The sequence below is a fragment of the Marmota monax genome, unplaced genomic scaffold, assembly GCF_021218885.2.
Source record: "Marmota monax isolate L192 unplaced genomic scaffold, Marmota_monax_Labrador192_F-V1.1 WCK01_AAM20220418_F8-fsc00125, whole genome shotgun sequence".
NCBI classification, from domain to species: domain Eukaryota; kingdom Metazoa; phylum Chordata; class Mammalia; order Rodentia; family Sciuridae; genus Marmota; species Marmota monax.
In genome coordinates this window covers 4,132,854-4,138,908 of record NW_026695235.1, presented here as the reverse complement: position 1 = coordinate 4,138,908, position 6,055 = coordinate 4,132,854, and the positions used below count along the sequence as shown (strand labels likewise).

Here is a 6,055-nt window from a genome sequence, read left to right as displayed (position 1 = left end):
TGTCTTCCTGGCCAATACTCTAATATTTGTTTTTGGTTTTTTTTGAATCTTCGAGTAGCTATTCCATACATTCTAGATGGGATTCACAGCAGCATCCACTAGGAAACAAGGTGGGATGTGCTTTCTCCAACTTGCCCTGAACCAGAACCCAGTGTGTTTTATGCATTCAAAAACAGGATTCTGACATGAGATCCAGAGGCCTCATCAACTGCCAAAGAGATCCATGGCACAGAAATTACCCTTAGCTGGAAAGGAGGGACAGACATATTGACAGGTGCAACCAGTATGTGATGTGCTGAGGAGGCCCAGGAGAGTACCCACGCCGGCTTGGGTTCAGAAGAGCATCCCAGTGAACAGGGGAGGAGGGGCATCCCTGGCAGATGGAAAGGAGACCTCTCGCACCAGCAAAGATCCAGAGCATGGAAAGTGTGGGTCACAGCAAGTGGTTCCAAACAGCCAGGATGTGAGCTTCAGTGGGCACTTGTGACCATGCAGAGAAGAGAATCACATTGTTTTGTTAGGTAGCACTGGGGGACTGCTAAGTTCATGAGAGTCTCAACCCACTGGAAGCTGTCATCTTGACAGTCTTCATCATGGAGCCCCATTCCAGATCTCAGTTTCAGGTCTGTACGTGGACTCCGCTGCACAGACATTCAGTATTTCAGTAAGGAGCCCGATCATTCTGTATGCTTGGCAACACTCTCTGTTGTGGATACATATGCCATCGGACAGCTATTTAAAATTGCTATTTCAGAGATCAAAAATTCAATGAGGAGACTGAAAGCAAAATTATGGAAACGCAAAATGCAAAACAATAAAACAGCCAAAGGAAAAAAAATATTGAATTCCATCTTTTCATTATTATAAACTAAAAGAACAACTACAAATAATCATCATAATTGGAATAATGCATTTCTCTGTGCTTTTGGAAAAATTCAAATTTGTCAGAGCTTGAGGCAGGGTGCAGAAATAAATAGGATGAAATAAAGAAAATGTGTTTGGAAATAAAAAGGAACTAAATTCCCAAGGAAGGTAAATCTAGCTTGCAATATTATGATTCGAATCTCCACAGATGAACACAGGCCTGACCCCGGGGCTGTGGGCCAAAGCTGACCTCAGCCATGGAACCCCTCCTTACCATGGAAAGAAGAAGAACTGGGGGTGAGGGAAGATCATATATTTATCCCACTATTGAGTTGTTTCCAAAAAGATATGACTAGGTAAGGAACAAAACAAATAACAAAGATCTCACTTAATTTATCTTTAGAAAAAATAATATGAACAATGCTGACGTGAACATTTGTGCACAAGTTTTATTAGGCACATGCATTTTTCGATTGTCCTGGGAATACTGACTTAGGAGTGGAATTACTGGATTATATGCTAACTTTATATTTAGTGTTTTTTAGGAATTGCCAGTCTGTTTTCCAAAGGCGCTGTATCATTTTGCATTCCCCCGTGGTGGATGAGGGTTCTGATTTCTCCATGTTGGCAGGATACTTTTTAAAGCAGCTGAAGAACAAGCAACTACAGGAAAATGCGATGCTCGGCACCCCCACCTCTCTCCTGGAGAGCATTACAAATTGGCAAAGATCTGCTTGTCTTTCATCTGTACAAATTGAAGCAGAAGCAAGAGGGTTTGATCAAAGCTCTTCCCCTAAATTGGGGGATTTCAAGCAAGGCTGAGCCCTCCCCTGCGATTCCATTTTCTCTCCTAGAAATGAAGAAAGATGCATAAGCCTCTTATTTAAATAGAGTTATGCATGACAGCGTTTTGGTCAATGACGAACCACAGACATGACTGTGGTCCCATAATTTTAAGTCATCTAGTCATATTGTAGCCATCTTAGTTTGTGTAAGTACAGTCACATAATGTATTTGCATGATGCCAAACACACCCAATGATTCATTTCACAGAAGACATCCCTGTCGTTCATGATTGAACACTATAAAAACAGCAAGAAATATGGATTCAAACCTAGGACTTTAGAACATGTGACCAACATTGATGTGAAATTCAGCCAAGTCTTTCGCAAGCCAACTTGAGCAACCTCCTGGATCCCAAGGGGAGAGGTTTTCCTTGTCCTCTTTCTAGGCCTAAGAGAGCAAAGACCAGGGCAATAGAGAAGTAACCTGAGTGGCCAGTGCTGTAACCAAAGATTCTGCCCAGATACCTGGAGTTAGTGGTGTTTTCAGCCAGTTTGAATGGAAAGGCAGAAGAGCAAAATGAACAACTTCTTTCCAGAAGTCTGAGGATTGTGCTCTGCAGCATCATACTTCATCCTTAGAAAGAACCACCAGTGAGGGAAGAAATGGACTCAGGGTAGGATTCTGGGCTTCTCCATATTTTGAATAATCCTCCTCCTCCTCCTCCTCCCCCTCCCCCTCCCCCTCCCCCTCCCCCTCCTCCTCCTTCTTCTTTCTTTTTCTCCTGAGACAGGGTCTCACTAGGTTGTCCAAGCTGGCCTTGAACTCCTGAGCTCAAGTGTCCTCCTGCCTCAGCCTCCCAAGCAGGTGGTACCACAGATACTTGTACTTTGAACCTCACATCCACTTAAGCTGAGTGACATGGTTCACACAGACCTGTAATTCTATTGGTCAAGGGCAAAAAAATCATAATGGTACAGAGTGACTCATAGAATGTTTTGTCTTTTTTTTTTTTTTTGCCTACAATCAGCTCCAGGGAGGTGGGGTGGGGTGGAATATTCCTTTATGGGTTTCTTCCCCTATGCAATTCAAAATGCAAGGCAGCAGAATAATGAAACCAAATGTGCCATAATGGAAAAAATAATTCCACTATAAATAAGCCTCGTTACTCCGAGAAAGAAAAACAAAAAGGGAGCTGGAGAGTGTATGCCCCTTTCCCTTTCAAAACTAAACCATAATCAAGGGCAAACAGGCTAAAAAACACAACCGAGATAAAACTGGAATTTGCAGCTGTGGCTGAGAGGCATGTGGAGGGAAGCGGCACCCACACAAGAGCACCTGGGAGTTGGGCACTTTTTCCGTTCAGTAGGTGCCTGGGAAAATCTTGCCCCGTGGGTGGAGGCCCCAGACACTCCATGGTGGGGAGCAGCAGTCAGGGCCTGTGGTGCAGCGTGGCCTTGAGCTAAGACAGGGACCAGGTTAGGAGCCCCAGGTGGCAGGAGGGGTGGGGTTCAGCCACCTGCAGATGGCCTTCCCAGGCTAGAACACAGCCCTGCAGGTCCAAAGGTGCTGTGTGTTGCTTTCTGTGGCTTGAGAAGGTGGGCCTGCCCCTCTAGAACCTTCCCATCTGTGAGGCAGAGGTGCCTGTTTCCTGACCAGGTTCTAGAATGAGGTGTCCACCCAAGACAAGCGGAGTCCGAGGGTCACCTGCACCTCTATGCCTGGGGCAGGATGGGTCATGACCTCACTCTGACCCTCTGCTGTGTCACCCAAACTATGGCTGTGGTGGTTGGGCCTCTCTCAAAGCTGACTTCTTCCATTTGTGTCAGTCATCCTGAAAAATCCGTGATTGTGGTCCAAAATGCTAGCCCCTCTGGCCACGGGACCCTGTCCCCCTACAGCTCTGTGGCCCTCCCTTCCCTCATTCCTTTGCTCTGCATGAGTCATTGTCCTTTAGGCCAAGGCAGCCCTCAGCCCTCGAGGGCAGGCACTCCTGTTGCTGTCCCCAGGGAGCTCAGCCTCAGGGAGGTGGTTTCTGGTTCCCACCACTCTCTGCCTCACCTCCTCTGCTCCACTCCATCATCACACCGGACCTTGTCTTCCCTAGATTCCTCCACCTCTGAGGTCTCCTCCTCCAGTTGACATTTGCATCTGCCAGGGGCCTTGGTTCAGAAATCACAACAGCAGTCAGAAATCCCCTCCTTCCATCTGGTGGCCCTGGCTCCACCCACACCCTCTTCTTCTGACCTTGCTCTCAGCTAGCTGTTAAGGTTGGAAAAAAAAATCCAGTGGCCTCTTGCGCACCAAGGGGCTCCCTGCACAGATTCCATGCCACCTGACGCATCCTGCTGCTTCAAGGATCGACGGTAGACCCAGCTCGTCACATATAAATGAGATCCATGTCACGTCTTTAAAGCTATGGCCCTAATGTCTCCTTACCTTCCTGTCACTTAATAAGTTTTTAAATTTATTAAGTTTAAAAAGTTAAACACACAACTTTTACACAAATATAAAATTAATATTCAACTTGTTAAGCCAATAGGATAGTAAAGAAGCTTAAAGAACATCTGTGGAATTTTACAGCATTTAAGAACAAGATAAAGTGTTGGAGTGACTGCCAGGCTAGCTAGGAAGCTGGTGAATGTGCCGACGTGGGAATGAGCCTGTAACCCTTGTGGTTATCTTCGCTAAGGGACAGAAATTGATAAGGTAACATGTATATTTACTGTGTCTGGGCTTATCAACTAGTAAATAGTAAAGTCACACACAGGTATATTCTCTTCAAGAATGGAACTATCTCTGGGTGAGCCTGACAAACAATGCCCCCAGTATGACCTTGGGGGGTGGGGAATGTCCCTTGGCCTTCCTTATTTCTAAGTTTCAGATAAGTTTTCTTTTAAGAGAGAAAACTCTAGTTATATCAAAGTTTCCAAAGTTTCCAACCTCATCCCTTCTGAACTAAAAAAAAAAAAAAAAAGAACTACAAGTGCATCACTCACACCCCTACTGGGCTCTTGATGACCAAGAAATGATTATCACCTGGCAGGATTTCACACAGCACGACTCGGCAGTAGGAGTGGTATCCTGGCGGCCCTCCGATCACACAGATGGCCACCAACTCTCTGGAGGCCAGTCCCAGCCAAGAATACAGACACTTTGAGTTCCAGGACATGTAGTTCAGGAACGGGCTAGGGGGATTTATACCTTCATCAAGACATCAAAGATCCAGAACTTCAAGGAACTTCCTGGCCCGGCTGCTCAGATCTCCCTGGATCTTCTGGGACAGATGCTGCTTCCTTTATCTGGTTCTCCTGGGGCTGAGGGAGTCCACTGCCCTCTCGTGCCAGGGTCTCAGCAGCTATCCCGGCAAGGGTCTCTTCTTTGAGCTGTTGATCAACTTAGGGACTCTTCTTCTTGCTCTGTGCTCTGTGAAAAAGATTAGTGTCTTGGCTGAAAACTGTAAAAGTTAACTTTTAAGCTGTAATTTCTGTGAAGTCGAATAATCCAACTGTTATCATCTTAATTTTATTAGTAGTTGTGCTGTGCTCAGAACCTCTTGGGTCTCTCTTACGACCAGAAAGAGCATAATAAGGCCCCAGGGACAATGACCTCACCCACAGGCGTGCTATCTTCCAAATCACATTAGCTTTCCCTAAATAAAAGCCTAGCCATGCTCACAGGTCTGCAGTGCAGGAAGGTCACGCTGTGCTGACCTGTTAGATTGTTTCTCGGAGTATTTTTCTTACTCCGTCTTTCTTCTGTTGTTATTGATTTTTTTCCCTAATGTGTTTCCAGCACATGTCACTGTTTTTAAAAATTAGAAATTGTACTTAGCGAAAGAAAACAAAAAGTACCCAGCTTCACATTCCTCAGAGATCAATGCCACTCATACATTGCTACTCAGCATTTTGGTCTTTGTTTCTGATTTTTTTGGTAAAGAGACGAGACTGTGTTGTAGTGCCCCGTAAGCCCCTTTTTCCACACTATAATAACGTGGGTCATGGATGGACACCCAGAGACACTCCCCTTGTCCAGGGTGGCCTCACCCTTTGCTGCATTTGGTGGTATACATGTTGCTAAAACCCAGTTCAACACAAAAGCAGTCCTGTCTCAGACCAGTCTTTGCAGCAGTTCGAATAAATTTGGGAGGCAAAATAAAAGGGATCTACCAACTCTGATTTATTCATCCAGAAGAGAAACGGGCTCCGTCAGTGGGGGAACAACACAACCGCAAGCCCTCCAGTGTGGTGCTGTGTCATGGTGTCACCAGACACTGAAACAAGGGGCTCTCGTGGTCTAAGAGAGAAGATGTGGCGGGCCCCTGGTGGTGGCAGTGGACGTGACGAGAAGTGGTGAGATTCTGGATGTGTTTCGAAGGTGAGGCAGCAGGATCCTCTGGGGGATGTGG

The 6,055-nt window shown here is 45.9% G+C and overlaps 1 long non-coding RNA gene across 1 annotated transcript; it reads right to left on the bottom strand.

The window, feature by feature from the left end:
* Positions 1-913: 913 nt before the first annotated feature.
* On the bottom strand, positions 914-5,073 carry LOC124089270 (uncharacterized). The gene is made up of 3 exons (XR_006850677.2): positions 3,709-5,073; positions 2,175-2,283; positions 914-1,609 (listed from the first exon to the last, which is right to left on the bottom strand). It is a non-coding gene; the product is annotated as an uncharacterized LOC124089270 (long non-coding RNA).
* Between the last annotated feature and the right edge of the window lie 982 nt (positions 5,074-6,055).